Below are 21,001 nucleotides of genomic sequence, written 5' to 3'. Positions count from 1 at the left end.
GCCAACTTTTTAGTAATATTGATATTAAGTCATCCCTCAAAGGTATAAACAACCAGCTTAGAAAAAGGCTCAATAATTGATGATTTCAAGTAGCTTTCAGTTTCTTGAAGATAAACTCTTTCTGGTCTTGATGAAGACTAAACTTTTTTTTTTTTTTTTCATGAGACAGAGCCTCGCTCTGTTGCCTAGGTTGGAATGCAGTGGTGCCATCGTGGCTCACTGCAGCCTTGACCTCACAGGCCTATGCAATCTCCCACGTCAACCTCCTGAGTAACTGGGACCACAGGCATGTACAACCATGCCCAGCTATTTTTTTAAATACAAGGTCTCACTCTTTTGCTCAGGCTTCAATCCTGCCTATAGAATAGGAAAAAATGTTTGCAAATCATATATCTGATAAGTGGTTAATATCCAGCATATACAAAGAACTTCTGCAATTCAGCAGCAACAGAAAAGCCAGCAACTTTATTTTATTTTTTGACCTCTGAACTTTTTATTTGCCTCTTGCTCCCAAAAGAGTTTCCTGCTTCTGCTGGCTTAATGTCTCAGAACTTTGGTGTCGTTGGTCTTAGCCACCACTTTGCCATCCACTATCCTGTGGGTGGTGTTCTTTCGGTTGGTTTGCATGGAGTTGCTGTTGTCCAGAGCATCACCAAGACTGAAGTCCTCCCTGCAAGCAGGCTGCAGTATGTGGTGATCTTAGCCTCCGGCTTGACCTTGATGTTCAGCAGGGCCTTGGACTCCTGGGCCTGGCGCTGTCCCTCCACCTGGGTTGCAGCAGGACCACCTCCAGGTGCAGCAGGATCCTGTCCAGCTGCTCCATCTGCATGGCTCCACCTCCCTCAGGCCCTCAGGCTGTTCTCCAAACTGGCCTTCAGATTTCTCATTGAGCCCAGGTTGATCTCCAAGGTCTGGACTGTATATCCCAGCTCCATGAATGTCATCTCAGCAGCTCTGATCTTGGTGGAGTGCATGGAGACTACTGTGGTGCTCTCCTCAATCTGCTGAGACCAGTACTTGTCTAGTTCCTCTTGGTTCTTTTGAGACAGCTTGTGGTATTGGGCCCAGTTGTCTGTCATGATCTTGCTGAGGTCCTGAGATTTGGGGGCATCTAATTCCACAGTCAACCCAGAGCTGACAGTCTGGGCTTATAGACTTTTTACTTCCTCCTCATGGTTCTTTATGAAGAGCAGCTTCTCCTTGAAAGCCTCAATCTCTGTCTCCAGCTGCAGCTGAGTGATATTGGTGTCATCAGTGACCTTGCAGAGTGCATGGATGTTGCTTTCCACAGACTGATGCATGGCCTGTCTTACACCTCGCTCTAAGGTCATCAGCAGCAGGACGGGCATTGTTGATCTGCAGAATGATCTGGAAATTGTCCACAATGTTTGCAAAGCTCTGAGCTCTCAGGTCCTCAATGGTCTTGAAGTAATGCACCCAACCTCTGACCTGGGGTCCCTTATGCTCTAGGTGCTCCCAGATTTTGCTCTCCACACTCCAGTTCTTAGTCTCCACGCTCCTCGCTCTGTCCAGATAGGAGGTCAGGCAGTCATTCAGGCTTTTCATGGTCTCTTTCTCATTCTGGATGCTCCCATTCCCACCAGACCCCCAGCCATCCCTGTGGCCAGGCCCCCAGAGCCCAAGTCTCCCCGGAAGCTGGTGGAGCAGGACACGAAGATCCGGGAACCAGAGCCCTCGGCGCCTGCATAGACGCTGGCCGTGCTGCTGATGGGCTGGGCACCATAGCTGAGCGGCTGGCTGGAGCTCAGAGACCTGTAGTTGGTGGAGGAGGAGGAGCGAGTGGTGAAGCTATCCAGGAGGAGAGCTAGAAGACAGCACTCAGGCTTTGCCAGTGACACAACCTGATTTTAAAATGGGCAAAAGACTTGGAAGATATTTCTCCAAAGAAGAAATGCAAATGGCCAATGAGCAGGTGAAACAATGTTCAGCATCACTAATCATTGGGGAAGTGTAAGTCAAAACCACAATGAGATACCCTCTTATACACAACGCTATGGCTATCATTAAAACAACAACAACAGAAAATAACAAGTCTTGGCGAGGATGTGGAGAAATTGGAACCTTTGTGCATTGCTGCAGGGAATATCAGATGGTGCAGTTCCTGCAGAAAACAGTATGGCAGTTCCTCAAAAATGAAAAAAATTAATTTAAAAAAATTAAAACTTTAAAAATGATCCAGAAATTCCGCTTGAGTACATACTCAAAAGAATTAAAAGCAGGATCTTAAAGAGATATCTATGCACTCATGTCTCATGCTCTAATGATGATGAAAATATGTTACCCGTGAATCATGATGACACTCAGCAAAAGAGCTCAACATTTTATTGAACCATAGAACATGATAATTGCAGTTCCCATTTTTCATAATCATGCTTTGTGGGGAATATTTTTATTTGGAGAAATGCAAATCATTTTTGGAAACAAATTCCATTATAATTAATATCTACATAAGAAAAAATGCATTCAATTCCAGAAGTTTAATTCCAGAAGCCTAGCATTTTTCACAATAGTCAACAGGTGGAAGAAACACAAAAGTCCACCTATGGGCAAATGAATGGGTAAAATATGGTATCTACACACAGTAGAATTTATTTGGCCTTAAAAAGGAAAGGAATTCTGACATACGGTACTGCATGGATGAACCTTGATGACATTATGCTAACTGAAACAAGCCAGTCACAAAAGGACAATTATTGTATGATTCACTTATATGAGGTACCTATGGTGGTTAAATTTGTAGCGCTTATAGAAAGTAAAATAGTGGTTGCCAGGGACTGGTGGGGCCAAAGAAAGGGGAGTTGTTGTTCAATGGGCATGGAGTTTCAGTTCTGCAAAATAAAAAGAGTCCTGAATATCTGCTGCATAACAATATGAATGTGTTTACTACTGAACTGCACACTTAAAAATGATTAAGATGGTAAATTTTATGTTATATATACTTATCACAACTTTAAAAAAAGATGGCCGGGCATGATGGTTCACGCCTGTAATTCCAGCACTTTGGGAGACTAGGGTGTGCCGATCACCTGAGGTCAAGAGTTCGAGACCAGCCTTGCTAACATGGAGAAACGCTGCCTCTACTAAAAATACAAAAATTAGCTGAGTGTGGTGGTGCATGACTGTAATCTCAGCTACTTGGGAGGCGGAAGCAGCTTGAATCTGGGAGGCAGAGGTTGCAGTGAGCTGAGATTATGCCGCTGCACTCCAGCCTGGGCAACGGAGCAAGACTGCATCTCAAAAAAAAAAAAGAGAGAAAAGAAAAGATATTTCATGCCACGTGACACTCATAAAAGCGATTCACTACTTAGTTATAAAACAATGACATCTGATATTGCTTTGAAAAAGACAACTTGGCCGGGCGCGGTGGCTCATGCTTGTAATCCCAGCACTTTGGGAGGCCAAGGTGGGTGGATCACGAGGTCAAGAGATCGAGACCATCCTGGTCAACATGGTGAAACCCCGTCTCTACTAAAAATACAAAAAATTATCTGGGCATGGTGGCGCGTGCCTGTAATCCCAGCCACTCAGGAGGCTGAGGCAGGAGAATTGCCTGAACCCAGGAGGCGGAGGTTGCGGTGAGCCGAGATCGCGCCATTGCACTCCAGCCTGGGTAATAAGAGCGAAACTCCGTCTCAAAAAAAGAAAAAGATAACTGCAAGAGTCAAAGAGATCCAAGGGATCACTTCTGATTTGGTCAATGATCCACAGTGTATGAAGCGCAATTATTGTATTTTTTCAGGATTTGATCAAATGCTGTTACTGCTTTATAAAATATCTGGGTATGTTGGGTGTGCATAGGATCATATTTATAAATGTAGAGTCTCTTTACCAAAAAAAAAAAAAGAATTTAAACAGAAAAAAAACATTATCAGTAATGTCATTATGCTACTTCTGTAAACATTGCCATATTATTAAAAGGAAATCTGTCTATATAACTAGTCTGGGCTAGAAATCTAAGCCTGATAGGCCTTTTGTTATAGCAAGTAATATTTAGTTTCCAGAAACCAGTGTTTAAAAGCCTGCTTTGTACAACTGTTGAAGTCTATTATTACAAGGATTTATTTTTGGCACTGAATCCTGGAGCTTTGGCTAATAGCAGTCAATGAGGTAATTCTAGCCTAATTTTCCAAGTATTCTAATGACGATGAAAATATGTTACCCATGAATCATAATGACACCAGCAAAAGAGCTCAACATTTTATTGAGCCATAGAGCATGGTAATTGCAGTTCCATTTTCCATAATCATGCTTTGTGGAGGATGTTTTTATTTGGAGAAATGCAAATCATTTTTGAAAACAAATTCCATTACAATTAATATTCACATGACAAAACTGCATTCAATTCCGGAAGTTTAATTCCAGAAGCCTAGATTCACATCCTCCAGAGAAGTTTTTATTTTACGATCTTGATGCTAAAGAAAAGAATGCCACCAACAGCAGTTTACAAGCGGAATTGTTTTGCTAATCCTTTTAAATTAAAATTTGCCCGTTTGAGAATGAAATGTCATTTCTTCCTGTTTCCCAGCCAACTTTCTTTTTTCATACCTTGTCAGTTATTTTACATGATTAGTTTTTATGCAATCTTAGTAGTGAAGAAGGAAGAACAGGGGAATCACATAGCAGAAACAAGGGTCCTTTGCACACACACAAAAAGGCATAGATTATAAACTAGAAACAAGAATTATGTCTTCGGCATACAGAGCTTATGGTGCTCCACATTTTATAGTCATTAGAAAGCAGTATTTAAAATTAAATGATTTTTAAAAGCACTTTACCATGCAGAAAATTTTTTAAGTCTTATTTTTGTTACTCAGGGCCTGTGGCTTTCTAAATTTTAGCAAAATTTTAAAAGGAATATTATGAAAGTGTGACCAATTTTTTTTATATGGGGGTTTAACATAGAGACCATTTTAAATTAAGGCAATTAAGGAAAATGATAATGAAAACCTCTATGTTGACTGTCTTTCTTACTTTACCATTTCCAAATTGTTGTTCATTTGTATAATCTCTATGAGAAAGAGCTGATTCAATGGACTTGCCATTATAACAACGGTATACTTCATTGAGATGATTAAATGCAATTTCATATAAACTGTTATTTCTATGTCAGTTATTCCCCTAAGCAAACACTTTCATTCACACAAGACTTATATCAAATACAGTCTTCTGTTAATTGTTAGAAGCATTACAAAACACATATAACAATATCAGAATAATTTATTTAATGCTACTATATATTTTTTCTTTTTTCTTTTTTTTTTTTTTTGTTTCTTAAAAAGATGGGGTTTCACCATGTTGGCCAAGATGGTCTCGATCTCTTGACCTCGCAATCTGCCCGTCTTGGCCTTCCAAAGTGCTGAGATTACAGTCATGAGCCACTGCGCCCGGCCTAATGCTACTATATTTTTAAAAAGTGAACCACAATCTCATTGAGGTGGATTTCAATTTTTCACAGTTTCCTTAGATTGTGAAATAAACACCATCTACTTCTGGGCAAAGCAAGAGAAGTACTTGCTTTGAAGCATTGTTTCAATGAAGAGGAACTCTTTCCCATTCTTTCTTTGGAAGTCTTTTGTTTACATGAAAAAAGTTTCTTTGCAATGAATCTGATTATATTCCATTTGTATATTTACATGTTTATCTCTTAGAAATAAAAGCACTCCACAGTGTAGGAGAAAATCATTTCAAGTACATTGTGGGTCAGAAGTGTGCTCGTATCAAAACAAATGATGATATAAAATAGTTCTAAATCAATCTTTCCTTTTCAATATATCCTGACAATATTTAGAGAAGTTAGTGATGGTTAAGTCATAACAAAATGTGCTTACTAACTTTACATTTTTCCAGTTAAAGATGTGAAGATACAAAGGCAGCTGCTTCTTCAGATGACGCAGAGGTGGAGCATGAGGTCATTCCCCACGGAGGGAGAAGGTGAGAATTCCTGTCATCAAAGAGGCCAAGGTGGCCTGGCTTTGAGTCTCACATTGGTTTTTTTCACCTACTTAGTTGAGACGTTTGTCTTCAAAACTAAACCTTGTAGAGAGTGAATGGGCAACAATTTCAGATCATCTCCGCTGGTTTACATACCAAGGGCCAGGCCTGGAAGACAGGACCACAGCTGTATAGAAAGCAGTCCTGGCAAGTCAGGAGGAAGGTGGGCTATTCTTTGAATCCAGAGATATTCAAGGGTACTCCGGAGTCCAGAAGAGAGGAGCTGTGTTAGATGAGTGGAGGGAAAAGCTAAGGCAGAAGGGCGCTTGCCTCACGTTCTGTGTGATTTCCTAGAAGGAAACCTCTCAGCAAAGTACCCTGGCACAACCTAGGGCTGCCAAGGCCAGACAGAGAGAGACTGAGTTAGCTTTCTTGAGTGATTCTGAGTGGTGTGAAGGGATCTACAAGTGCCGGCATGCCTTTGGGCAATATTAAGAGAAGCTGTTTCTGGGAAACTTGCTAGGGTGGGTCACCAAGGCCAGGGCACAAATAACCTGTGCCCAAGGCTACAGTGAGGACCACACAAGCCAGAGGATGAATGGGTATCAGGACCAGACACACCTCAGAGCACGACTGTGTCCCTGTGACAGCAGGGGAAAACATGATGCTGAGTCAGCCCGGAGGACTTCCTGGCAAGCAGACCATGATGATGTCTGCATCTGAAGCCAGAGCCTCCAGCCTGAGGCAGCAGCATCAGGAGACCCAAAGGGCAGCACATGGGACCTCAACACTCTCTGATACCCCATCCTCCACTTTCCCATCACCAGGACACGTGTCATCTCCTACATCATCTTGAGGAAGAAAGGGAAATAAATTAAAAACCCAAAAGAGACAATTTCATCTTGGAAGAGACTATGTTACCTGAGAAACATTTTCTCTTTATTGTTGAATAGGTTTGAATTGACTAGATGTGACTAAATGTAGTCTTCACCTCTTATTCAGAGAGTAGGATTTTGGAGGGATACTAGAATAATTGCAGGAAAGTAAAAAGGCTTTTCTGTACTGAGCATAGGGTGCAAATTTATAACACTCCTGAATGACTAACAAATAATTCCCAAAGCCATTGCTGGTGGCTTATCGTCACCTGTTCTCTTTCGGTGGAGCTTCTTCCAACTATTTCCAAAATAGCCAGAGATCTGTGGGCCCTCCCACTCCTCCGCACTGTGATCTCTGTCATTCAGCAGGCAGTCACCTCCAGGACTGACCGGTTTAACTGGAGGCTGGCTGAGGTGCCCAAGCAGGAGCTGCCCGCCCCCTGCTGCATTAGGAACTACCCCTTTAGATGTTGCACTGTGGGGAGGGGGTATCCAGGAGCAACTGGGGTCGGTGAGCAGTTAGGGGCTCAGGGCAGTGGCTATTTTCCAACCAGAGTGGGAAAATGTCAGTATTTTAACAATTGGCAAAGCCAGACTGATATGCATTAACTGAATACAAGGAAGTTCCTGCCTCTTCTCCCCCACTTCCAATCAGAGCCTCAGACTCTCTGGAAGCCACTGTTTCTCCTACTCCTGTCCTTCCACCCACCAGAGCACCTTCTGTAACACAGTCTTAGCCCCACCCTCATAGCAGGAGCTCGTGTGGGGAGCAAGAGGAGTGGCAACCACAAGTGAGGGTCTTGGGAACTCATCCAGGACTGAGGCAGCAGAAAATGTCATTAATGAACCCCACTGATACTCTGATCACATTTTCCAGAGAAACAGAAATATAAATGGTGGCTCTATATTGGAATGAGGACTGCCATTACATTGTCAGATTGATGTCTATGGGCTGGCATGAACCTAAATACTCTTTATGATATTGCTTGTATGAAAACAATGCATGTATAAGTTTCTGTTGAACAATGTATAAGCAAGTCTTTCAGATGCAAGCTCTTCTAATTTGAGGACTACCCGAGTGATTAAAAAAACTATAAGCATTAATATTATAAATGCTAATAAATTTATGAGACATTTCAAAATTCACAACACGAGAAAGACACTTTAGTAAAAATTAAGGCAAAGGGAAAATAATTAGGGAAAATAAGATGAAGCCATAGATGATTTCTGGTTTTAAAATGCAGGTTTAGGCTGGACATCGTGGCTCACACCTATAATCCCAGCACGTTGGGAGGCCGAGGTGGGTGGATTGCTAGAGTTCAGGAGTTCAAGACCAGCCTGAGCAACATGGCAAAAGCCTGTCCTTACAAAAACATACAAACAAAATTAGTTAGGCGTATGGTCATGCACCAGTGGTCCTAGCTACTTAGCGGCTGAGGTGGGAGGATTGCTTGAGTCTGAGGATGTAGAGGCTATAGTGAGCCATGATCGCACCACTGCACTCTAGCCTGGGCGACAGAGCAATAACTTGTCTTAAAATAAATAAATAAAGGGAGCGGATCCAAGATGACCGAATAGAAACAGCTCTGGAGTGCAGTTCCCAGGGAGAACAACGCAGAGGGTGAGTGAACACTGCATTTCCAAACAAGTTATTGCTGCCCACAGACCAGGAGATTCCCAGGCGGAAGAGTGCCATGAGTTTCCAGCGTGGCTGTTTCAGCCAGTGCAGCGGGTCTCTGCACAAAATCCCACACAAATCTGGGCGGCCCTTTCAACTGGCTCCTGGAATGCCTGGGGACAGAGCTGCCCGTTCAACTGAAAAAATGGGGGCTGAAACAGGGAGCCAGGTGATGTGGCTCAGTGGGTCCCACCCCCACAAAGACCAGGAATCTGAAATGCTCTGGATTGAGAGTTTTGCAGCAAGGGCAGCTGGACCTAGGTCAGTCCAGCGCTACTAGGGGATGGGCATCCGCCATTACCAAGGCAGTCTACCACTACCAAGGCAGTCTGCCATTACCGAGGCAATCTGCCATTACTGAGGCAGTCCACCAATACTGAGGCAAACTGCAATTACTCAGGCAGTTCTAACTATACCCCTATAAACAAAACTGCAAGGAAGTTCACACAACAGCTGGACAGAGCCCACAGCAGCTTAGCAACGCCTCTGCTGGCAGACTGTGTCTTGGCTACCTCCTTGCTGGGCAGGGCAGCTCTGAAAAAAGGCAGCACCATGTCAGGAACTTATAAATAAAGCCCCATCTTCCTAGGACAGAGCACATGGAAAAAAAAGCGGTTTTGAGTTCTGCTGCAGCAGACTTAAACATACCTGCCCAACAGCTCTGAACAGACCACAGTGCAATCAAATTAGGACTCAGGATTAAGAAACTAACTCAGAACCGCACAGCTTCATAGAAATTGAACAACTGGCTCCTGAATGTCGACTGGATAAACAATGAAATGAAGGCAGAAATGAAGATGTTCTTCAAAACCAATGAGAACAAAGACACAACATACCAGAATCTCTAGGACACATTTAAAGCAGTGGCTAGAGGAAAATTTATAGCAATAAATGCCGACAGGAGAAGCAGGGAAAGATCTAAAATCAACACCCTATCATCAAAATTGAAAGAGCTAGAGAAGCAAGATAAAAAAAATACAAAGTCTAGCAGAAGACAAGAAATAACTGAGATCAGAGCAGAACTGAAGGAGATAGAGACACAAAAAACACTTCAAAAAATCAATAAATCCAGTGGCTGTTTTTTTTTTAAAGATCAACAAAATAGACCACTAGCCAGATTAATAAAAAAGAAAAGAGAGAAGAATCAAATAGATGCAACAAAAAACAATAAAGGGGATATCACCACTGATTCTGCAGAGATACAAATCATCATCAGAGATTACTACAAACAACTCTATGCACATAAATCAGTAAACCTGGAAGAAATGGATAAATTCGTGGACACTTGCACCCTCCCAAGCCTAAATCAGGAAGAAGTCGAAACCCTGAATAGACCAATAACAAGGGCTGAAGTTGAGGCAGCAATTAATAGCCTACCAACCAAAAAAAGCCCAGGTCCAGGTGGGTTCACAGCTGAATTCTACCAGACATACAAAGAGGAGCTGGTACCATTCCTACTGAAACTATATTCAAAAACAGGGAATCATTCCCAAATCATTTGATGAGACCAACATCACCCTGATACCAAAACCCGGCAGAGACTCAACAAGAAAAGAAAACTTCAGGCCAATATCCGTGATGAACATAGATGCAAAAATCTTCAATCAAATACTGGCAAACTGATTGCAACAACACATTGAAAAGCTTATCCATCAAGATGAAGGAGGCTTCATCCCAGGGATGCAAGGCTGGTTCAACATACGCAGGTCTATAAATGTAATTCACCACATAAACAGAACCAAAGACAAAAACCACATGATTATCTCAATTGATGCAGAGAAAGTCTTCGACTAAATTCAACAGCCCTTTATGCTAAAAACTCTCAATAAACTAGGTATTGATGGAACGTATCTCGAAATAATAAAAGCTATTTATGACAAACCAACAGCCAATATCATACTGAATGGGCAAAAACTGGAAGCATTCCCTTTGAAATCTGGCACTGGACAAGGATGCCCTCTCACACCATTCCTATTCAATATAGTATTGGAAGTTCTAGCCAGAGCAATTAGGCAAGAAAAATAAATAAAGGGTATTCGATTAGGAAAGGAGGAAGTCAAATTGTCTCTATTTGCAGGCTACACGATTGCATATTTAGAAGACCCCATCATCTCAGCCCAAAATCTCCTGAAACTGATAAGCAACTTCAGCAAAGTCTCAGGATACAAAATCAATGTGCAAAAATCACAAGCATTACCAATAACAGACTTAAAGAGAGCAAAATCAAGAACAAACTGCCATTCACAATTGCTACAAAGACAATAAAATACCTAAGAATAAAACTAACAAAGAATGTAAAGGACCTCTTCAAGGAGAACTACAAACCACTGCTCAAGGAAATAAGAGAGGACACAAACAGATGGAAAAACATTCCATGCCCATGGTTAGGAAGAATCAATATCATGAAAATGGCCATACTGCCTAAAGTAATTTATAGATTCAATGCTATCCCCATCAAGCTACCATCATCCTCCTTCACAGAACTGGAAAAAACCACTTTAAACTTCATATGGAACCAAAAGAGAGCCCACATAGCCGAGACAATTCTTAGCAAAAAGAATGAAGCTGGAGGCATCATCCTACCTGACTTCAAACTATCCTACCAGGCTACAGTAATCAAAACAGCATGGTACTGGTACCAAAACAGAGATATAGACTGATGGAACAGAACAGAGGCCTTGGAGGAGATGCCACACATCTACAACCATCTAATCTTTGACAAACCTCACAAAAACAAGCAATGGGGAAAGGATTTCCTGTTTAATGACTGGTGTTGGGAAAACTGGCTAGCCATGTGCAGAAAGCAGAAACTGGAGCCCTTCCTGACACCTTGCACCAAAATTAACTCCAGATGGATTAGACTTCAACATAAAGCCTAACATCATCAAAACCCTAGAAGAAAACCTAGGCAAAACCATCGAGGACATAGGCATAGGCAAGGACTTCATGACTAAAACACCAAAAGCACTGGCAACAAAAGCCAAAATAGACAAATGGGATCTAATTAAACTCAAGAGCTTCTGGACAGCAAAAGAATCAATCATTAGAGTAAACCAGCAACCAACAGAATGGGAAAAAAATTGTTATCTACCATCTGACAAAGGACTAATATCCAGAATCTACAAAGAACTAAAACAGATTTACAAGAAAAAAACAAACAAACCCATTCAAAAGTGGGTGAAGGACATAGACGCCTTTTAAAAGAATACATTTATGAGGCCAAGAAACATATGACAAAATACTTATCATCACTGGTCATTAGAGAAATGCAAATCAAAACCACATTGAGATACAGTCTCATGACAGTTAGAATGGTGATCATTAAAAAATCTGGAGACAACAGATGCTGGAGAGGATGTGGAGAAATAGGAATATTTTTACACTGTTGGTGGGAGTGTAAATTAATTCAACCGTTGTGGAAGACAGTGTGGAGATTCCTCAAGGATCTAGAAATAGAAATTCCATTTGACCTAGCAATCTGATTACTGGGTATATACCCGAAGGATTATAAATCATTCTATTATAAAGACACATGCACATGTATGTTAATTATGGCATTGTTTACAACAGCAAAGACCTGGAACCAACCCAAATGCCCATCGATGATAGACTGGACAGGGAAAACGTGGCACATATACACCATGGAACACTATGCAGCCATTAAAAATGATGAGTTTGCATCCTTTATAGGGACATGGATGAACCTGGAAACCATCATTCTCAGCAAACTGACACAAGAACAGAAAAACAATGCATGTTATCACTCATAGGCGGGTGTTGAACAATGAGAACACATGGGCATAGGGAGGAGAACATCACACACTGGGGTCTGTTGTAGGGGAATAGGGGAGGGACAGTGGGGGGTAGGAAGGTTGGGGAGGGATAACATGGGGAGAAATGTCAGATATAGGTGACGGGGGGATGGAGGCAGCAAACCACGTTGCCATGTATGTACCTATGCAACAATCCTGCATGTTTTGCATATGTATCCCAGAACCTAAAGTGCAATATAATAATAAGAAAAAAGTATCTACAACACAAAAAATAAATAAATAAAAATGCATGCCTAAAGGCAGGCCTGGAGCTTCCTACTAACCAATGCAAAGAATGTAACACACTATTTACGTGATTCCTAAGATTTTATTTTGGGCTTCTTTTTCAGAAAAAAAAAAAGAAAGCCCAATTGTCCCTAGTACTACAGGCTGAGAAAAATTTTTACCATGGATCCTCAACACAGGACTACAGGCTGAGAAAAATTTCTCACATGGATCCTCAACTATGTTACCTACTATAATGGCTAATGTTTAGTGGAAACTGTTCAAACACTTTGCCTACCTTGTTGCTTCCCTTCCCAAAGAATGGCTCTTCTGAGATGAGGAAACTAAGACTCAGAGAAGTTCAGTAATGTGACCAGGTCACACAGCTAGTGAGTGGTGGTGCTGGGGCTTATTGAGTCTGTTGGTCACCTAAGTCCCTGCTGTTGACCATTTTTTTATGAACAATAACCCTGGAATAGAGTAAGTTTCACAGGCAATTTCTTATAATGAGCTCAATGGCCAGTGATAAAAAGGTGTGTCAACAAAGGAGCAGGTTACCTTCAAGCTGGAAGCCTAAAGCATTACTTGTAACACAACTTACATTTCTTTTTTTTTTTTTTTTTTGAGAAGGAGTTTCGCTCTTGTTACCCAGGCTGGAGTGCAATGGCGCCATCTCGGCTCACCGCAACCTCCGCCTCCTGGGTTCAGGTAATTCTCCTGCCTCAGCCTCCTGAGTAGCTGGGATTACAGGCACACGCCACCATGCCCAGCTGATTTTTTTTTTTTTTTTTTGTATTTTTAGTAGAGACGGGGTTTCACCATGTTGACTAGGATGGTCTTGATCTCTTGACCTCGTGATCCACCCACCTCGGCCTCCCAAAGTGCTGGGATTACAGGCTTGAGGCACCGCGCCCGGCCAACTTACATTTCTTATATTAAATTTTAATTTTGTACTTTACACTAGTAAATTACTAGGAATCAAAAAATATGGATGTTCTTTTTCAAGCTACAAATGTGTCTCCAGCAAATATAACTGAAACAGAAAAACAAAATATGGAAAAAAAAATATGGAATTACAAAATTCCATATTTTCCCTCTTATACAGATCACAGCTTTCACACAGACAATGAAGGGTTTTCTCACTGCCTAGAAGAATTAAAGCACAGCGGCCGGGTGTGGTGGCTCACGCCTATAATCCAAGCACTTTGGAGGCCAAGGCGGGTGGATCACCTGAGGTCGGGAGTTCAAGACCAGCCTGATCAACATAGTGAAACCCCATTTATAAAAAAAGAAAAAAAGAATTAAAGTACAATTGTCCATTATAGAAGCTTCTTTTAAGATAGACTGCCATCTTTTGTCAAATGTTTCAGCTCTGTGGAAAATAACTTAGTTTTTTTCTTACTTGCAAAAGAAACGTTTCCACTTGATACCTGTTGGAAATACGAAATAGACTATATAGTTCCATCAAAGAAAAGCTTATTATTTATTCGCATAGTATTTTTCTTTTGTGTCAAGTTGAACAGTGGTATTAAGTGAATGCCCACAAAGCATCTTAAAGGCTGAGGAAGGATTACACTAACGGCTAAGCTCTGAGACAGGTTTATGTACCTTGTAGGGCACTTTCCTTGGGCTTAACATCTTTTAGCCTATCAGTAGAGGATATCAGAGGGCAAAGTTTCTGTCATGAAATAGGACTAATCAACTTAGTTGAATTCGTATTTAAGGCAAGGTTAAACTGAATTAAGACCATTTTCTCGAAAGGGTTGTCAGATGTATTTTTCAACCTGCAGCCAGAGAAGATTCCGCAGTTGAAGGACAGAAAGTCTTTGTGTGGTTCTTCCATCAGCAATACCAAAGACAAGAAGTCTTCATAGAGGATGTAAGTACATAACTACACATTGATTAGGCCAAAATTGAGGCTAGTTACTGTAAGCAAAATCCTGTACATATAAAATAGAAGGACATCTTTATCTTGAAGGAAATGCTTAAGTTTATCTGTAAACTTTATTGGCTCTATTACTAACAGTATGTGAGCTAATAAATTCCTACTTGACTGAAGTTACTAACAAGTAAAGATGATGTACCATTCCTGCCAAATAAACACTGCCTGATCTCAGTTTTTGGAGTTTTTAAGTGAAAATAAAATGACACTTATTTAAGATAAAGCCAGTTCAAAGTTGTATGTAAATTTCCTGTTGTTTTATTATCTGCAAATAGATTCAGTACCTACCTCTATGTGTTACATCTGTATGTTTACTACACATTATTATTTTAATGGCTTCCCATTACTGCAAATATCTATATTCCAAAAATTGTCATGATGTATAAACCATGAAATGTCAGAGTAGAAAATTTCAGAAAAACATTGAGGAACAATCAATGATAATCATGAAATAAAATCTATATTGATATTTCTTTTTTTTTTTTTATTTTTTTTGAGACGGAGTTTCACTCATGTTACCCAGGCTGGAGTGCAATGGCGCGATCTCGGCTCACCGCAACCTCCTCCTCCCGGGTTCAGGCAATTCTCCTGCCTCAACCTCCTGAGTAGCTGGGATTACAGGCACGCACCACCATGCCCAGCTAATGTTTTGTATTTTTAGTAGAGACGGGGTTTCACCATGTTGACCAGGATGGTCTCAATCTCTTGACCCCGTGATCCACCCGCCTCGGCCTCCCAAAGTGCTGGGATTACAGGCTTGAGCCACCGCGCCCGGCCTATATTGATATTTCTTAATTCATTCTTTAAGACTTTCTAACTAAAATACCTAATATTCAGTTCCATTATATGAATATGGCTAGAATTTCACTTTAATCTCTACAGATTTATATGTAATGGACTTTGCTTCACAATCTTTTGAAGAAAGTGAACATAATTTATACAAACTGTAATAGCACATAAATTATATTGAATCCAGTAGAAAGTACATAATTTCGATTTATTTTAATGATGACAAAGGTTTACCTTTTTTGTTAGGATATTTGTAATTGTGCCTAGCACCTGACATTTCAAGACGGCATGAATGGATCTAATGAAAATGAGCTTCCAGAGTAAAAAGAAATAAGAAGTGAGAGCAGCCAGCACGTAACTCACTGTCTTCAATAACGATTTCCAGGGCAAGTGCTATGGTGAAATGCAGTTAGAAAAGTACTACAAGCATATGCCTTTAGTGAAAGTGAAATACATTTTAGCGGCACTGCCAAGTGCTTCAGGATTAACTGTCTTCGTTGGTAGTAGCACACACGATTACAGTGATAACTCCTTTTTATTTATATTGTGCTAGTTTAACAGAGAAAATTCCTACTGTTATTTAAAACTAAAACTAAAATTAAATCTAGTTTCCTTCTAAAGTGGGGTGAGAGTGGCATAATTCAAACCAGTAGAAAAGAGACCTCTAAAGTTCTCCTCTGTCCTCGGCAGAGATGGGTAGGGGAGCAAGATATGGAGAGATCCAGAAGAAGGCCTATTTGGGTTTTGCTCAGAGCAGAATTGGAGGAGATGGGCTACAAAGACCTCTGCAGAGCAAAAGTAGGAGGAATGACTTTGGAATTGTTGGGATACTGCCTAAGAGAAAGTCAAGAAAACTCACAAGAAGCCAGGCCTGAATTGTAAAAATGACTCTCATTTTAATTTAAAATGTTACATTTATTTATCTCAGAACTGTGGAAACATTTAATTCTACTGCTCTACTTTTCAAATATAAAAACTTACCAGGTATAGCAGTTATTTAAAAACTAACTCATTTTAATGTATGTAATCAGAAAACATGCATCATACATACCATAAATATTCTACATATAATTGCTCAAATCCAGGATTTTCTAAACTCAAATTGCACTGATTTTAATGAATGGTCATAGTATAGCCAATAATAGACAAATATATAAAATTGGCAGCTGGCTACTAGGCACTGAGAAATCATTCAGTGAATATCTGCTGATTTGGCAAGGGCTTTAGTTCATGAAGTTCACGTCTTACTACTACTGCCCTAATCAGTTGAGACAGAATTAGCACTAGCTAAATCATCTATGTGCTGCCTGGAGGGGTTTGTTGAGGTTAAGAGTCTGAAGACAGAGATTAAGGAGTCCTCATCCTCCTAATGTGCTGGGCATCCAGGATTAGAGCTCTGGGTCAGGGAAATCCAGCCTGAATGCAGACCTAAGCACCACTGCACTCCCTCATTTTGGGATTACCAGACACGCTCTGCACTTAAAATTTATATTCCAGTCTGCACTTTTACTCAGCCATTTCATCTGCTACAGCAAAGTGACCTTAGTTCACAGTTTGTCTACATGTATCTAAAATAGAAGGGGATGCCCTCAAAATATGAAAGTATGCATTTAAAGACTCATGCTTGATCATATGACTCAGCACCCCCAAAACAATGGTTTCAAGGGAACACAGATTTGGAGTTTCAAGTGTCTACTTGGCTAATGAAGGGAAAGATCAGATCAACCTCAGAACATTGCTTGAAAGTATTCTGATTTTATTTCCTTCAAAATATAATTTGACTTAGGGCAGTGAAACTATTCTATTCTATACTGTACTATAATATACTATACTATATATACTATACTATACTGTATATTGGTGGACAAGTGCCATTCTACATTTGTCAGAATCATAGAATGTACAACACCAGGAGCGAATCCACATGTAAACTATGAATTGTGGGTGGCAATGAGGTGTCAGTGTAGCTTAACTGATTGTAACAAGTGTACACTCTGATGCAGGGTGCTGCAGTGGGGAAGCTGTGCATGTATGTGTTGGGGGAAGATATGAAAACTCTAGTGTCTACTCCATTTTGCTGTGAACCTAAAACTTCTCTGAAAAATAAAAGTTAAACATATGTAATTTGAGGTATGTGCATGATAAACAAATCTGTTTTTTGTTTGTTTTTTGAGATGGAGTCTTGTTCTTCACCCAGGCTGGAGTGCAGTGGCATGATCTTGGTTCACTGCAGCCTCCGCCTCCCGGGTTCAAGCAATTCTTCTGCCTCAGCTTCCCAAGTAGCTGAGACCACAGCACGCACCACAACGCCCTGCTAATTTTTGTATTTTTAGCAGAGATGGGGCTTCACCATATTGGTCAGGCTGGTCTCGAACTCCTGACCTTGTGATCCACCTACCTCGGCCACCCAAAGTGTTGGGTTTACAGGCGTGAGCTACTGCGCCCGGCCAGCAATCCTTTTCTTTAAAGAATATTTGGGCATCAATCGATATGATAAAGATAAATAAGTAAGTACTAGGTCATAAATGCAAGGATTAAAAGAAGCTAGGGAAGCCAAGTGGAGCCCAAAACTGTAACACACAGGTGCTGCAGATGCCAATGGTTCATTGTCCTGCCCAGGGGCTTCCATGACACGTGGACATTTCTGCAGGCACTCGGACTAGCTTGCATTTTGGATTAAAATTTGGTGGATTGATTCAAAAACAATGAACCACCTCCCTGGCATTGTAAAAACAAAGCAAGCCAGACCCAAGAACCATGGAATCAAGAACAGATGTAGTACCAAGGATAGTTTTAATGGTACATTAGATAAGACTTGTCCTTTCCCGTTGGCCAGATAGCACTGAGTTCTCCCACTTATTTCACATAACTTGTGACTAATGGTAAAAAAAAAAAAAAAAAATCCTGCTGTTTTGTTGCAGACAGTAGACCCTACAGAGCCTCATATAGATATGTCTAAGCCTGGCAAACCTGGTATTTCAGAAGAAAGGCACCTGTGCCAGTTTTCTAGTGGAATGACATTGGAAGGCTGTCACATTGCCTCAATAGCACTAGTCAGTGTTGCTGCCCTAACTTACATCTTCCTGGCCTCCTTCTGAGTACACCCGCAACCATGAAAGTCATTTCCCATCTCAAGCACCTGCATCTCTCTCTCTCTCTCTGTTTCTCAGTCTGACGGTTTTCTTCTGCACCGCAGGAGCTTATTGTGTCTAGCTCAAGCATACCCCAGGTGCAAAGGAGAACTGTGCCTTCAACCAATGGCCTGCAGAAGTTGATGGGTCAGCTCTTTTTCCTTCATGAGGACAATTCTGAGATATTCTACCATAGGTTTCATAAAGGGTTCCCAGCAGGATTGAGCACCAGTTGCCCACAGTGAAAACCCGCACATCAATTCACTCACCCTTCATTGGCTTTTCCCTTCCTGGTCTTGCTTCCCTACTGTCTTACATGGGCTTCCTGGGATTGCCTCCCAAATCAGCCATTGTACTTAAGTTCTTGTCTTAGGTCCTGCTTAGGGAATTCCAAAGTAAGAATCTTATCTGCTTTTGGTGACTCATCTCCATGGCTTTTTCAAAAGGTGACATGTATGAGGAAGAGAGGTGGTCAGCCTCCATGAAATTCTTGCTTCTCTCTTTCTTTTTCCTTCTCCTTCCTTCTGACTTGTCTCAGACATCACATAGGATACAAGCTGAGCCACATATATATACACACACACATATATACACACATACTATATGTACACACACACACACACATATATATACATGTACTATATGTACACACACACACACACACACATATATATATATATATATATATATTTTTTTTTTTTTTTTTTTGAGACAGTCTCCCTCTGTCACCAGGCTGGAGTGCAGTGACGCGATCTTGGCTCACTGCAGCCTCCACCTCCTGCGTTCAAGTGATTCTTCTGCCTCAGTCTCCTGAGTAGCTGGGACTACGGGTACCACACCTGGCTAATTTTTCTATTTTTAGTAGAGATGGGGCTTCACCATGTTGGCCAGGCTGGTCTTGAACTCCTGACCTCAGGTGATCCTCCCACCTTGGCCTCCCAAAATGCTGGGATTACAGGTGTGAGCCACTGTGCCCAGCCTGAGCCCTATATTTTTAAAAATAGCCTTACTGAGGAAAATTTGACATAAAAGAATTACACATATTTAATGTGTACAATTTAATGAGTTTAGACATATGCGTAATCCATGAAGCCATCGCTTAAGGTAACAGACAGAGCCAACACTTCCTAAAGTTTTCTTGTGTCCCTTTGGTTTTGTTTTATTTTGTGGTAAGAATACTTAACATGAAATTTACCTTCTTAATACATTTTGACATGCACAATGGATGAACCTGGAGGACATTATGCCAAGTGAAAAAGTGCCCATCACAGCAGGACAAATACTGTGTGATTCTACTTCTCTGAGGTGTCTAAAATAGTCAAACTCATAGAAGCAGAAAATCTAACAGTGGTTGCCAGAGGCTGGGGTTGATAGACATGGAAAACCATTGTCCAGTGGATAAAGTTTCTTTTACGCTGGACAAATAAGTTCTAGATATCTGCTGCACAAAATAGAGCCTATGGGCTGGGCACAGTGGCTCACACCTGTAATCCCAGCACTTTGGGAGGCCGAAGTGGGTGAATCACCAGAGGTCAGGAGTTTGAGCCCAGCCTGGTCAACATAGAGAAACCTTGTTTCTACTAAAAATACAAAAAAAAGTAGCTGGGTGTGGTGGCGCACACCTGTAATCCCAGCTACTTGGGAGGCTGAGGCAGGAGAATTGCTTGAACCCCAGAGGAGGATGTTGCAGTGGGCTAAGATTGCGCCATTGCACTCCAGCTTGGGCGAGAGAGTGAGACTCTGGTTCAAAAAACAAAACAAAACAAAAAACAAAATAGAGGCTATAACATAACAACGATCTCACTCATTAGTAAGTTTAAACTTCTGCTAGAGACCATCAATTCATGACACAAATCAAAGTTTAACAGTTTTTCAAAACGAAACATCAAGTGATGTCCCCCATTGTTCTGTTGTAAATGGTCTCTCTAGAGGAAGAAGGCAGCTGTGCACCAAACCGCTTGGGGAGCACCTGAGATTTCCAGCTGCAGAGCAGCGTCCTCGCCAGAGTTGTGTGCCAGCCCACCTCCGACCCAGCCGGGGTTCTCCATTAGCATACTCCATGGCTTACAGACACCTGACAGAGACTTTTATTCTAATCCTGACTGTGTCATGGTTACTAAACTCTCTGAGGCCGCTATCAGAGTAGAAAGTCTACTGACCTCACAGAAAAACAGTGAAAATAAATAGAGATAAAGAACTTTAACATGTGTATATGAATGGCAAAAGCCAATGTGAGGTGGCCCATGGATTTGGATTTCCAATTTGATCAGTGGGGCTAGGTCTGAAAAATAAGCTAATAAGGTGATTGTATATCTAAATGTCATCATATTTTTAGTATTTGAACCATGTGAATGAAATAACTTTTAAAGATTAAATTGAACACAAGAAAAGAAAGGTTACTACTTTGAAAAACAGAACATTTCCTTCCTAATATCTTTTTCTTCAAACATAGTTGCAGGTATCTCAGATTTTTAAAAACAATAAGAGGCTGAGTGAGTGGCTCATGCCTGTAAACCCAGCACTTTGGGAGGCCGAAGTGGGTGGATCACGAGGTCAGGAGATCCAGACCCTCCTGGCTAACATGGTGAAACCCCATC

The 21,001-nt window shown here is 41.1% G+C and overlaps 1 protein-coding gene and 1 pseudogene across 1 annotated transcript in view; one reads left to right on the top strand and one right to left on the bottom strand.

The window, feature by feature from the left end:
• Positions 1-537: 537 nt before the first annotated feature.
• LOC116537690 lies at positions 538-20,452 on the bottom strand (annotated as a pseudogene).
• Positions 14,155-21,001, top strand: part of SAMD7 (sterile alpha motif domain containing 7) — a 27,497-nt gene continuing 20,650 nt past the window's right edge. Inside the window, exons 1-2 of the mRNA XM_032260846.1 lie at positions 14,155-14,421; positions 15,520-15,659. The gene's annotated coding sequence lies outside the window, so the exon portion shown is untranslated. The remainder of the gene's footprint in view (positions 14,422-15,519; positions 15,660-21,001) is intronic.

This window comes from Sapajus apella, unplaced genomic scaffold (assembly GCF_009761245.1).
Source record: "Sapajus apella isolate SASKATOON/1434 unplaced genomic scaffold, GSC_monkey_1.0 scaffold4, whole genome shotgun sequence".
NCBI lineage: Eukaryota > Metazoa > Chordata > Mammalia > Primates > Cebidae > Sapajus > Sapajus apella.
The sequence above is the reverse complement of the archived record's forward strand: the minus strand, read 5'-3'. Positions and strand labels throughout refer to the sequence as shown.